Source organism: Saccostrea cucullata, unplaced genomic scaffold, assembly GCF_032062105.1.
Source record: "Saccostrea cucullata isolate Sc308-1 unplaced genomic scaffold, CSIRO_AGI_Scuc_v1 ctg3409, whole genome shotgun sequence".
NCBI classification, from domain to species: Eukaryota; Metazoa; Mollusca; class Bivalvia; order Ostreida; family Ostreidae; genus Saccostrea; species Saccostrea cuccullata.
In genome coordinates, this window is record NW_026933167.1 from 40713 (window position 1) to 55020 (window position 14308).

Genomic DNA, 14308 nt, shown 5'->3' on the forward strand with positions numbered 1-14308 from the left:
TCCCAACCTTAAAGACTTTTTAATGTTTTGAACTTGCCTAACACATTCTGAAATCATATACCAATTGTTTTAATTACCATATTGTGAAAGTGAAATAAAAATTTACATGCTTTTGATCAAAAATAGGGAGAGCTATTTCTAACTGACCAATACCGTCCATACGTATGTTCATTTAGAACATGTCCTAAAATATTGTTATAGCATGGTTGATATTGTTTGTAATACACGTAAAGCATATATGTGATAAAGAAATTTAATATTCGGTATTTAATGATTATGGATATAAAAGACCGTGTACTGCAGTTCACATTATATTTGTATTTTTTTTAAATTTGGATAAAAGACAAATGACCCTTTGTAGTCTAAAAAGTAGTTTTACAAAAATAATTAAGCCATCCTTGGAATTATGACGGGATATGAAAACTTACATCAATTTTTGAATGCTTTTATTAGGGGTCAATGACTTCAATATGGTTTTTATTATGTCTTTATTTTCAAATAAATGTATATACATACATGCACAAGAACAGCTTCTCTTCGGTTGTAATTAATTCGAACGTTCACTATTTAAGTTAATGCAGATTTGTTAAGCTACTGCTTTTATAAAAAAAAAATTACAATCAACATTTTAAAAAACACGCTTATAACAAAGTGGTAGGAACGGACGATTTTGCTTCATTATAAGCAATATTTGTTGTACAGTCAATCACGAATATATAAATTTCAGGGAGCTAAGATGCCGTTTTGTTTTAAATGGATTTCGTTTTATCTCTTAGCTTCATCATCAGGAAATAAAGATTATTTTATTATAAGCTTTTATTTTGTTTTGAGCCAATTTGCTTTAAACATGTTTTACTGTATCCATTATTATCACAACATATTATAAGTCAGGTATGAATAAAAATCATAACTTCATCAGCACATATTCATAATACACGTGAGCGTGCTCAGTATAAGCGTGTTTAACTGTACTCTGTTTATCAAAGCAGCAAAAATAAAAATTTAAAATCATTGTAAAAGTGGGTCAAACTCCAAGGTAAAGTTCAAAATTTTTAATTTGGTGGTAACCAAAAAAAGGTTTTGTTACAAGGAATAAAATGAGAAATATGAAAGTCAAGGCTCCGCTTAATCCAAAGTTCTAGGTAAGGTTAAAGTACTGACAGACAGACGAATGAGATTAAATATGCAAATTTAAAAAAAGGGGACAGTAATACACTTTCCTATAGGGTAAAAAATAAATAGAATCCAAATGACAGCATATAGCTAGATGCCCGGGAGATGCACCTTGACATTCCAGTGTTAAATTCCATCAGAATCACTATGCACAATTAACGTTACAATCAAAATTTGTCATTAAAACAAACTTCTGATTTGTTACAAGGTGCAAGCAAAATATTCCAATATGCTAATGACCAATGTTTGTCTTACTCTCTTCCTTATATTCTTTTATTATGATGCTTGCAAAATGAACTTTTTTTTAGGAAAAGCTTGCCTATATAAGTCATGAAATTGTCCAACAATTTGCATTTCTAGAATCATTTGATTTATTTGATTACCTAACATTTTGAATCCATGATGTAGATATTTTGAGAACTTTGATTCACCATTAAAATACATGTTATAGTTTTCACGAGTAAACAATTATCCATTGTTATATAAATAAATTAAAGAGGAAGGTACCAACGAGCCATGTGGTGTTGGTTTTCTGGAAACGTGTTTTTGCATTTTTATGGTGGCATATTTATGCCGTACACATAACTTTTTGTTAACATAGCATATCATGCCAGGTAAGGATAACTATCACGTCAAGACATGATAACTTTCTGGTTTGTTGACAGACATCGACTTTATATCTTGTCCAGTGAAGATAAGCTATCACTTTTGTTGCGATAGCTAGCTTGACATGACGAGATAACTTATTTTGCATCGTGAATAAAATAGTTATCGCAAAAATATGATTGCTAATCTTAAATGGACAAGATATAAAGTGGGCATTAGTCGAAAACCAAGCAAGTTATCATGACTTGAGAAATAGTTATCTTGATTTGGCATGATATGCTATGTTAACAAAACATTATGTGTATGGCATAAAAATGCCACCATACATTTTACACATGTACATGTATTATAAAAATACCAAAAAAATAATAAAAAAAAAACATATCTTATGCGAAAGTATGGTGGCATGTTAATGCCATTCACATAATTTTTTTGTCAACATGGCATAAGTTAAGTCAAGACAACTATCTCGTCAATTGCAAGTCATGATAGTTTTCTTGTTTGTCGACAAACATAGACATGATATCATGTCCAGTCAAAATAAGCTATCACATTTTGTTGCGATAGCAATCTTGACATGATGAAATAACTTTAAGTCACGATACAAGATAAATTTTCTCATTTTGTTGAGATAACTTTAATTTCGCAAAAATACGAGATAGTTTTCTTGTCTCGACATGATATCCTATGTTGACTAAAAACTTATGTGGATGGCTTAAATATGCCATCATACGTTAATGATGCAAAATCACATTTAAATTGCCAGGCTATTTGGTGTAATGAGAGTATATGGACTGCTGTTTAAAATGATTCAATATGTTGAATATATAAAAATACTCATAAAGAGTGCTACATGTAAGACTTTAGCTAGAAAGATATTAAAACAAGAATGAGTCTGATCTTTTACAATAATATTTTTTATATATATGATACAGCTGTTTATATGTAGAGGATTTAAAAAAAACAGTGCTGTTGTCCAATTCTGTAAAGTTTTTACTTGAAAGATGAAACATTTTGTTTTGATTAAAGCCGTATCTTCTACTCATACATAGTTAAATTTCTGATACAACAATACATTTTGCGGTTTGGAGTAACTTCCTTGAAGAGTTATTTCTCTTATTAGAAGGACATTATACCTCAAATGAAAAGCAATGCAGACTTTCATTAAACAATTTTATTGTAGAAATTGTCTCTCTTCCCGGATGGTTGATTGATCAAAGCTGTTTAATGCCGAGTCGGAAATATTTTAGGTAAATGTATGTGAAAAATTTTAAGTGATTCTACTGGTTCTTATCATTAGTTTGTTTTTCTTTTTTTACACTTGAAGGGTTAGGGCTAGGGATTTCATACTTCACATGTGTATGTTTCTGGCAAGACTTTTCAGTAGATACCAATAACTTTCATCTTTTGACTTTGACCAGGTATAAACAATACATTTTGAAATCAGAGCACACACAGACATTGATATTGATAAGAATAAAATATTTGATCAGATGTCATGAAGAAGTCAACAAAAGCCAATTTGTAGACTTTTATAGATTTTTTTTATTAAAGGTTATATTTTCATACATGTTAAATTGGTGGCAAAAATTAAGAGCAAGTTAATTTAAAACTTAAATCTTATTTATAATAGGAAAAAATAATAGATGAAAATTCAGTTTATTTTCGTATTGATGTATTTATACATGTATCATCGTTGCTTCAAAAGCCTATCCTCATTCGTCTAACTGAATCTACTCTGCCTTTAAAAAAAATGATATCCAAAAAAATATTTTAACAAAATCTGACAAAAAAGTCACTTCAACTTGATAAATTTATACAGGATTTTTAGATATTTGTGTCATTAATAGTTATCTCTCTTATCAGAGTTTCAATGTACCTTAAAGTTCCTCAAAGGTATTGTAAAGAAAGAACAAGAAACAATCTTTAATTGAAACAAATATAATACAGATTTTTCGGTATTTTCAGCTTTATGGTCAGAGACCAGTAGAGCTTATGCGAGCGATAGTAATGCGTCGAACGTCCATGTGTCTGTCTGTATTTATGAAAATCCTATCCCCCCTACAGTTTCCGTTTGATCTCAATATACATATAACTTGAATAACTTGGCAAACATGTTGACTAAGATTCATAATTCGGTGTATCGATTTTTGAATTGGATGAAAGGAGTTGCCGTGGTTACTAAACTTTTTTTTGTGAAATACTTTGAGATCACTACTTCCTAATACAGATTAAGTCTTACTATCATATAATTTGGCATGCAAGAAGTACAATGTTTGTGTTTTTGTTTTTGATGAGCAATGTTGCCATGGTAACTAAAATTGAAAATTCGGTAAAAATCGAGCTACAGTCTCGACAGAGACTTCCGATACATAAGCAACTCTAACAAAATGGTCTTTTCTAAATTGGTCACTGAATAAAAATTTGACATAATGATTGTTAAATATATTCATATAAAAAAAGTATCACATTACAGTGGACCCTCATTTATCCGGACGCTTTGGTTCCCAGTCGATTTGTCCGGATATGTGAAGCATCCGGATATGTGAATCACCAGTTAAACAAGACGGAATAACATTTAAAAATTTCGTTCCGATGAAAAATCGTCCGGATACTGAAGCATCCGGATATCTGGCGTCCGGATATCTGAAGGTCCACTGTATCTGGTTATCAAATGATGGCATTCAAATAAAAGTTAATAGCTAGGTGCCCGGTGGATGAACCCTGGCATTTCATCGTCAAAAATAATCGTTAGGCATAATAAACTTTGATCTCCAAGTTTATCATTTAAACAAATCTCGGATCAGATACATGTACAAGGTGCAACCAAAAGTTGCAATATGGCAATAAGCAATATATGTCTCACGTTTTTTGTTCTATCAGTTATGAAATACAGAAGCCTCTGCGTAAGTATTTAATTCAGGCCTCTTTTTTTTATTTCATTATCTTGTCTTTAATTGTATTAAGGACAGATGATACAAACAAACCTTTGTGGAACAATTTGAAAACAACAACTTGATTTTTCTTTAATGAATAAAGTGAACAAGTTTCTCACCGAGTAGTTTTTAAATATTTAGTCAAATTTTCACAAAAATGAAATTTGAAGTGAAAAATATTTGTATAGATTATTAAGGTTTGTTTCAGAGATGCAGACTTTTGAACATCAAAGAAGCTTTACAATTTCTTTATATTCTAGAAATATATTATCTGCATCATTTTCATTGAAATCAGACCCTCCTCCAAGAAAAATGTTAATCTAGGCATCCGCTTTTTGTATCATCTGTCTTTAAACGGCCTACACGATCTGTTTATTTTAGGAAAAAGATTTCCACGAAGTCAACAAAACTATCCAAAATTTGCATTTCTCGAATCATTTTTTATGGTTTCACATTTCCAATTTTTTTAGTTTCTGCGTGCGTAATTTTTTTTCAGGAAAGATTTAAAATCTTGCATTTATTTCAATTAAAGGATTCTGAAGTAGTGCGGGTTCTAGGAAAACCAAACATAAGACCCATTTACCTAAATATGTCTGATGCCATGGAGGGGGAGAGAGTGACCATATATGGGAAATTCCAATGTCCCCAAGATTCGACAGCTGAATTTGATTCGGGGACTATTGTCAAATTTGACAAAGGTACCTGTTAATTTGAAGCATTTATAATAGAAATTATTTTAACTGCAATATTACATAATTATTTCCTTTTATTGCATATTCGTAAACATCATTTAAAAAGTTTGAAATCAATTTTAGGTTTCCTTTCATTTCAAATCCCTGTTTGTTAAGTTCTCCTTTTTAAACAATAATTTAAAATTTTAGTGTTAGTTTCAACGAAAAATACAACGGAGTGTGAAATTGTTCTCTATTATGATCATTGGCACCAGTTTCCAAAACTTTCGATGAGGTCAAAATCTGCATCGGAATACCTTTCTATTCGTTTTTTCGAGGATGTTGAGCCTGAACAGACCGAATTCACTGGAACAAACTGTTTAATTGGGATAAACAGGACATCTAACGAAACAACGAAGATGTATAGGTCTGTTGTCCAGAAATGTGAAGAGAGTATCGAAACGTTCGAGTCCTTTGACATCGGACTGAATAAATCCGGAGAGATTATAAGTTTTGACACGGACAAACTCGATTTTGACTCTTATACTGAACTGAAGAAATATTTTAAATTTGATAGATCATGGTCCCGTCAAGGTCATATCACAATCTACAAAGACAAAATGGCCGCTGACAACGTCACACTGCTTTATCTCAATTACATATTTCAGCCTATAGGAACTTGCACGGAGGAATGCATAGCATTTCTTCAGAACTGGTATTTCAGGATTATTTAGTGACAAACAGCAATCATTCACATGTGCCTTCTGGCAATAAATAAAAGGATGTGCATGTACCTCTATTCTTGTCTTTTGTAGAGGTTGGGGTGGGGTATTTCCTCTTTTTTTCGTTTTTCTGCTTCATGTGCAAAATGAACCTTGTTATTGAGGTGGTTTCAATTAATATAAGTCAGTTGCTACAAGTGCGTTTTCAACAAAATGGTTTAATATACTTTTTGTATCTTATATGTGTACTTATTGTAATACACATGTACCATATTGCCCCTCTGTTAATGAATTTCAAAACAGTCTAAAGGAATGATTAAGTGTATTTTGTAACATGTATCCCTCTCGACAAATTTTCACTGATATGGAGACAACACAACTTGCCGATAGAAAGCTGTTCTAGCAATAATTTTACACCAACGAAATATTCCCTATTAGTAAATGTTTGCCCCTCCTATATAGGTAAATACATAAGCGTATAAGACTTTGCTAGTAATCTGACTCAACAAAAATATAGTGATAGTCAAAAGTTATTGACACACAAAACAATGTAAATCTATTTAAGGTCAAGGTCTGTTGAACAACTTTAGATAAATTTATTGGTGCTAGATCTATTATGACGTCAATTCAATTTCAACTATCTTTTTCCCATACTTTACACCTATAGCAGAATTATGTAGAAAATAGGTATTTTCATGACAATCAATTAGAAATCATATGAAAACTAAACCGCATACCTATATTAAATTTGATATTGATTTAAAGAGGAGGCCATGAACATACTAATTACCGTTTTCTGAGAGATTGTAGGCAATCTGAATACCTTTCCTTTATTGAATATGAAGAAAAAACTCCCATATTCATGACTGGTTTTCTTAATTTTTCATTGAAAATGAAAGTAAAAAATACAGTTCTTCATCTTGTTTACCCTACAAATTATGACCTAAAACACCTTATTCGACCAAGGTAAATTTGTAAAGCATCAATAAAGGAATTTATATCCCAAATTTGATAAATCTGTAGGCACTATTCATTAACTAATTCTTGACATTAAATGAACTATTTACTTTTTAATATACTTAATTTCTAATATATGTAATAAAATACTATTAATAAATAACATTTCTCTTTATAAACTCTATGGATAATCGTGCTTTTTTGGGAATTCAAAATTCAAATAACATATGTTTGCCTTCTACCTACGAGGGTTGTCCATAAAGTCCATGCACAGGCTTAAATTTACATAAAAGTTGTGTCATTGATATTTATTTTTAGCATTAGAAAATCCTTTACTACATGTAAATGTGAATTACAAATGTAAAAAAAAAATATTTGAATTGAAATGTATGATTACAATTATGGCTTCATTACTAGACTTGGGACGGTGACCAGGAGCACCCCAAATTTTATTTTAAAAATTAATAATAATTATATAAATTTCATTTATTTTTGTAAAATTCCAAGAAAATTTTAATGGCTTTTGCATGATAAGGTAGACAAAAGTTATGACATTAAACTTGCAAAATTTGAACGTTCAAAGTTTCGAAATGGCTGAGAAACTGAGGTTAGAATCTATGAAAACAGTATCGGCTTTGTTAAAAAAAAAGGACGTTTTCGGAAAAGGTGGACTTGTGATAAAATTCTGCATAGACATCGGAAAAAAAAACATAAGGGACCCATAAATTTTGTAAACAGTCGAAAAAAAAAACATAGTAAAGAAAGCTGTTCTTTAGTATTTAAGTGGCATAAAGGATTTTCGACGGAAATAAACCGTTTACAGTATGATACTAGTATACGGAAAGGAATACCATCATTCCGACAATGCAGTGCTGTAAAAGATGATTTTTGTACATGTAACGTGACTTTACCGTATTTAAGTAAATAACTCGTTTTTACATCGCCAGAGGTTTAATGATTTGCAGGATCTGAGTCATGAAGTGTTAAATAATATTTTACACATGAAACCTCATCAATGTGTGCACATTTTTAAGATTGGTTAGAGCAACATGAGAATGTTTTGGATTTAACGGTGACTATGTTGAGAAAAGTTGCATGTTTAACCTTTTGACGTCGGGAAACGTCGAGGATTTTCGTTTTTAGTGTTCCGGGTATGAGATTATTTTGTATTGTATCTAATAAAAATATAACGTGTTGTGCTTTTTTTTAATTAATGAAAATAAAATTTTTATAGATTTTTTTAAATAAATGCTGTCAGTAAATAGCGATGTTGTCATGAACGTTACAGACAATTCTCGCACAAATTGAATGTTTAGTTTAATTTGAACATGTCTACGGCTTCTGAAACTTTACAAATCCCCCGAGATATCTTTGACATGCAGAAAGGTATGTTAAACTTAGGATTACATCTAGGATAATCAAATATAAGGAAAGGTATATGTTAAACATATCAAATTAAAAAAAAAGTTGCTTCAAGCACAATTTTCAATAGTACCTTAGAGATAAACAATAACGATAATTTAATAAAATAAAAACCACTTTTGAATCTCTTTTGCATGGGTTAATGGACTGAATCTGTAATCAATCAATAACTCTATGACAAGTGACCAAAAGTTGTATCTTTGACATTTTCAGTGGTAAATTTCCTCATTACAATGAATTTTTTCATAAATTAGTGCCTATTCTATATGCTCTGAAATGGAATGTATTCTAGATTTATGCTGAACGTATAAGTTTCAGAATGTCCATGAGAAAATTAAGCATCGGTTTTCTTGTCTTCTGGTTCCTGTTTGACTGTTGTCAATGCGTAAGTTTGTTTTTATTTCATCATCGCTTAATATATTGTTTGTTGTATTGCTGTATGCAATGTATTTCCACCAAAAAAATATTTCCCATTAGTTGTAAGTGAAAATAGTTAAAAGATTACTTACAGCATATTAAGAAATAACCAGATATCGGATCCGTTTTGACATGTTTACTGAATGAACATCTAACATTAAAAGAAATTATATGTAATTTTAACGCATTGTGTAAATTTGGAAAACAATATTTTTTTTTGAATAGCACATAATATAAATAGTCACAATCTCATAATTCAAACTGCTAAATTAACCTTAATTTGTTCTCAATATGTCACCACTTTTCGGAAAATTGGATTGTAAAGATGATTATAAACTTGAAATTTACTTCTTCGATGGCATTTTGGTAAGGATATGTTGCTTATTTTCCTTTTTCTAAATGACAGACTTCAAAACCAGTCCGAGTTCTTGTAAAACCAAATATAAGGCCACTTTATTTCAATACATCGGTATCAAGGGAGGAGAACAACATAACTGTAAATGGCAGATTCCTGTGCCCAAAAGACACAAAAGTATCATTTTATGAAAGTTATGATGGGAGACTTACCAAATTTGACAAAGGTAAAATGATTTTTCATATTTACATATAAAATGCAAGGATGAATGAAGCTATAAAAATTAAGCTTTTCTCATTTTTTTTTTAAATTACGTGATTTAATTTATAAAAAAAGTCCGTGCACTTTTAATGTAGTCGGTGAGTTTTAGCCATTAAATTGTTAGAAATTCGTTTAAATACAATGGCTGAACCAAAAAAGACGTAATTAAGATTATTGCATAAATATATAAGTTTACAGAAAAGGTATCTCTTTTGTGAAAAAAAAAATATCGCTTGATATAGCAACAGTTATCAAACTATAACAGATCATTCATGAAAACAGGACACTGTTTACATGTTGGTTAATTGTTCTGTGCACGAAAAAAATCAAAGGACTGCAACAAAAAAAAAAATGAAAACTAGAGATATTGTGAGCACGCACTGAGCTCACAAAAGGAATACTTCCCGCAAGAGTTTGAAATATTATAAATGTTGTTTTCTCTCTTTTTTTTCTCTCGTAATCTTGCGTTATTTTGACGACAGACGATAAATTAATATGTCTCTGGTGCATGTAAGTTATTATTTTGAAAAATTTAATTTTTTTTTTTTGGCTTTAATTTTGAAACTCATTCATTTTCAGTGTTGAATACAAAGGACAATGCTACAGAATGTGAAATAGCCTTTAACTATGACGCAGGAAAGTATAAACCATATTTTTCGCTCAGATCAAAAAATGCATCAAAAAAACTCATTATTTATGTGAGCAATAAGGTAAAAAACAATTTTCAGACTGAGTTTTCAGGGACAGATTGTTCAGTTAGTTTCAACCGGTTATACCATAATAAGACAACCAAGTACATTTCCCAAATTCACAATTGTGACGAGAGTCCTCGCATTCGTGAGACTTTTACTGTCTGGTTTAATATATCTGGAAAGATTGAAAGCTATAATTCAGACGTATACTGCTTCTATTCAAATAGGGAGTACATGAAAAAATATTTCAAATCTAGATGTTCATTGGATGTATTAAAAGACCCCTTTAACATTGAGTTCTATGAAGATAAAATGGCAGCTAGCAATGTAAAACTAGTCAAACTCTCTTACAGTTTCCAACCCATGGAAACTTGTTCTAAAGCATGCGATCCAGCTAACAAGCATTGGTGGTACATGCCCGTGGTTAATTGTACTAAAGCATGCGTTGTAGCTATCAAGCGATGGTAGTTCTCAATAGTTTAGTTTTGTTAAATATGTTTACCCAAAATGAAGTGCAAACTTCACACTTAAGGCCTTGTCATGTTATTTCTTTTGTAATTAACAAAAGCATTTCATTTATGAAGATCATAAAAACAATATTTTTATGTCTGCTTTATGCTGTATTCAGATTTAGGGGGTCAGATTACATAATATGATAGGAAAGATTTTTGTGTTCTTTCGAAGTTTTTTCTACTCTTGTCTGACCACCTTAATATGTGTATTTTCCGTTTTGCGTCATTTACTTCAATAAATGACTTTTTTTCATTTTATTACTGCTGTTATTTTCTTTTAATCAATGAAAAAAATAGTTCAGTTGACCAGGCTCGAGTCTTTAAATATTAACAAAGGGAAATAAATATCGTTATGTCTTACCGAATTCCAGGTCAACATTCATTGGAAATCATTAAATTTGCATACTTTGTTCAATACAATACAACTGTAAACACCGTAAAAAGTTTAGTACTTTTTTTTTGCTTACTATTGAAATATTTGAAAAATGATGTTTTTAAGCCAATTTTGTGAAATTAGTTTCTTTGTAAAAGGTTAGAAAATCTTTAAAAGACAAAGAGAAATTAGGATTTTCAAAATGTCAAGATGAGGTAAAATCAAAACTATTGATATAAAAAAATAATCAAATTGTCTTTTCTCTACATTTTTTTCCAAAAAATTTCAAAATGTTCTTTAATTTTGCTAAAATATTGCGTTTATGGCGTAATTAATGTCAAAAACGTCAAATGTTGAACGTAGTCACGTTTACATTACGAGTATAAATATCTTGACATTTAAAATATGCAAGATCTAGAAGGTGACAAAGATGCAAATTTGATTTTTATTAAGCATTTTACTTATTGTGGAAACATATTACGATGACCAGCGACTCATTTTCACAAGTCTTGTGAAATTCATATTCTGATCACAAAGTCAAAATGAACTGTATAAACATTACTCGTGTATGAGAATTAACATGCAGCGACAACAACGCCAGGGATGAAATATTAGTTCTGCAGTGTTCTTTCTATATTAGTCGCAAGCTAGTATATGCCTTTATTCTCAAATATTTGTTAATTTTGAATTTTCTAAACCAAGCTTCCATACGTAAAATGTAAAACACTACTTGCATTTAGCGTTTACACCTAGAACTTTTGTTATAAGATTTAGAAAAAAATTAATATTTGTAAACTGTTTACAGTATCTTAAATGTTTTAAAGTCTAGGTGTTCGTATAAATTTGGTTTTTAAATTCATCTCACAATTTGTAAACCAGAAAGACAAGGAAATGCACGAGGCTTAATAAATAATAATACTGATGATGATGATAACGATAAGAGAAAAAAAAAACAGGAAAATGCATGTTTTTAAATTTACCGGTAACCCATTTTTAGTGTTGAGGATTGATTCCATCCTAAAAATTATTCGCATAATTTCGCCCAAGCCTTGACTACAAGTTACGCTGCAATACGCATATACCCCTCAAGCTTTCCGCTTAGGAATTTATGTATGATATAAACTTTCATTTTGAATACCATTACTTTTATGCTGACTTATTCTGATTAACTTTCAAAGGTTTAGTTACATGTACACTTACAATATTAATTATTCCTTTATTTTGGTATTGCAATTAATTTTGTCTAAAGATATTGCATATAATCTCAGCCGCTTAGTTACACTTACAATATAAATTATTTTAATCTGGTATTGTATTCAATTTTGTCTTAAGACATTACATATAATCACTTAGGAGTTTTACGTACAAAAGCATACACTTTGTTTTGATCTACTTTATTTGTAAATATTTGAAATCATTTGCAGAGAATTAAACAGGAAACAACACAACGTTGTCTTTGTGACCTAACCGACGTCATAATCGGATATGCACAAAAGAACCACTGGAATCGTCGAAATTGTCTATCATAATTCAAGACAAAAGCAAATCAGCGACATACCTTAAAGTTGAAATTTGCAATTTTATGCTACATCAACTATTTTACGTGTACATAGTTTGGCGAATTCATAAATTAGCGTAATCACTGGGTATGGAGTTGTTTGACCATTGAGATTACTGATATGAAAAAAAAAGAACTGTGAAGAGCTGTTTTTTATACAACTAAAGACGGGAAATATCGTTAATCTGTTCTTAAGAAACGAATGATCGAGAAAAATTACACATGGATGAGGACGGATTTCTTTCCATGTTAAACAGTTGGCAACAGACCCTTTCAGATATTACAGCATGGATAGCAATATTCATTTATATGTTCGGTTTGAAATTCAGAGGATGAAATGAATCCAAAATTTCTGTGACCAATAGAAAGAGTTGCTAGGATTTGAGTAGCATTCCTTTAAATTTACAAACCTAGATAGCTTAATGTGGAATTCCTTTGGGATATAGCAAAAAATTAATAGCATAACACATAACTTTTTTTTTTGAGTTTAAGAACTGTAACTTATTGTTAGAAAATGTTGGTAATGGTAAGACACAATTTGAGAATGTTGTTTCTTCATCAGGCTTATAGCTATCTTGAATTTTAGTAACGATGTTGTGATATAATCCTATGCATTATTTTTAATGCGTAAATTTTATAGTAAAATGGATGACAGTATCATTTCATTATTTTAAAATCATAATTGAATGATTAGAAATGAAAATAAATTATTTTCTTTGATCGATATATCAAAGAAAAAAAGGAACTGAAAACGTTTTCTACAATGCTCTACGCAACCATTTCTTGTCACAAGTGATCAACATATTGACGTCATTTTCACATTTTGTCGTCACAAACATGAAGCAAAACATTGCCTAACATATGATATTTATAAAACAGGTACATGGGTTTCTGTGTGCAAAGTTTAATTCCGATCCGAATTGTGTTTTTCTACATATAGAGGTAGTTTACAAACTTTTTGATCATCCCTCGTATATCCAAAATAAACAAAAAAAAATGGAGATGAAATAAGATGAAAATAAAAAATGTTTAAATATATACTAATAAAATGATCTCTAGAAAAAAAATTGTAGGCAATATTTATTCAGAACAAAAATTCGAATTAAATTTGACGTAAGTGTACCTTAAAATGCCATTATTCTTGTGATAAAATGGTCAATGAAAAAATATTTCATTGAATGTACCAAGACAGTCTCGGAAATATGGAAAAAATTATACTTTAAAAACCGACATCATTTCATTATGAAGGAATAAATCACTAATATGATGAAAAAAAATAAAAAAGAATAAATAAATAAAACATACGCACATAATTTGTAGGTCACAGGTTTATCAGATACATGTACTTGCACATCCTGGTGAAATAAAAAAAATACATACTTATCAAAAACATGATAACCAAAATATTTATTCTGCAAGTGTTTTCACTTAAGTCATTTTGTTTTTATATAAAAACAATCTGTAACAAAACTGTTTCCAAAAATTATATGTCAGAACTGTTTTTTCCCTCTCATCTGGGAAGAAATCGACAATAGATATTGAAATATAAAAAAAGAAAATTAGAACCTCTACTCCAAGTACTCCCTTGTCTAAACTTGAAGATAATTTATTCAAAAAGTAAAAATAGTAATACGATTTTTTTTTATATTACAG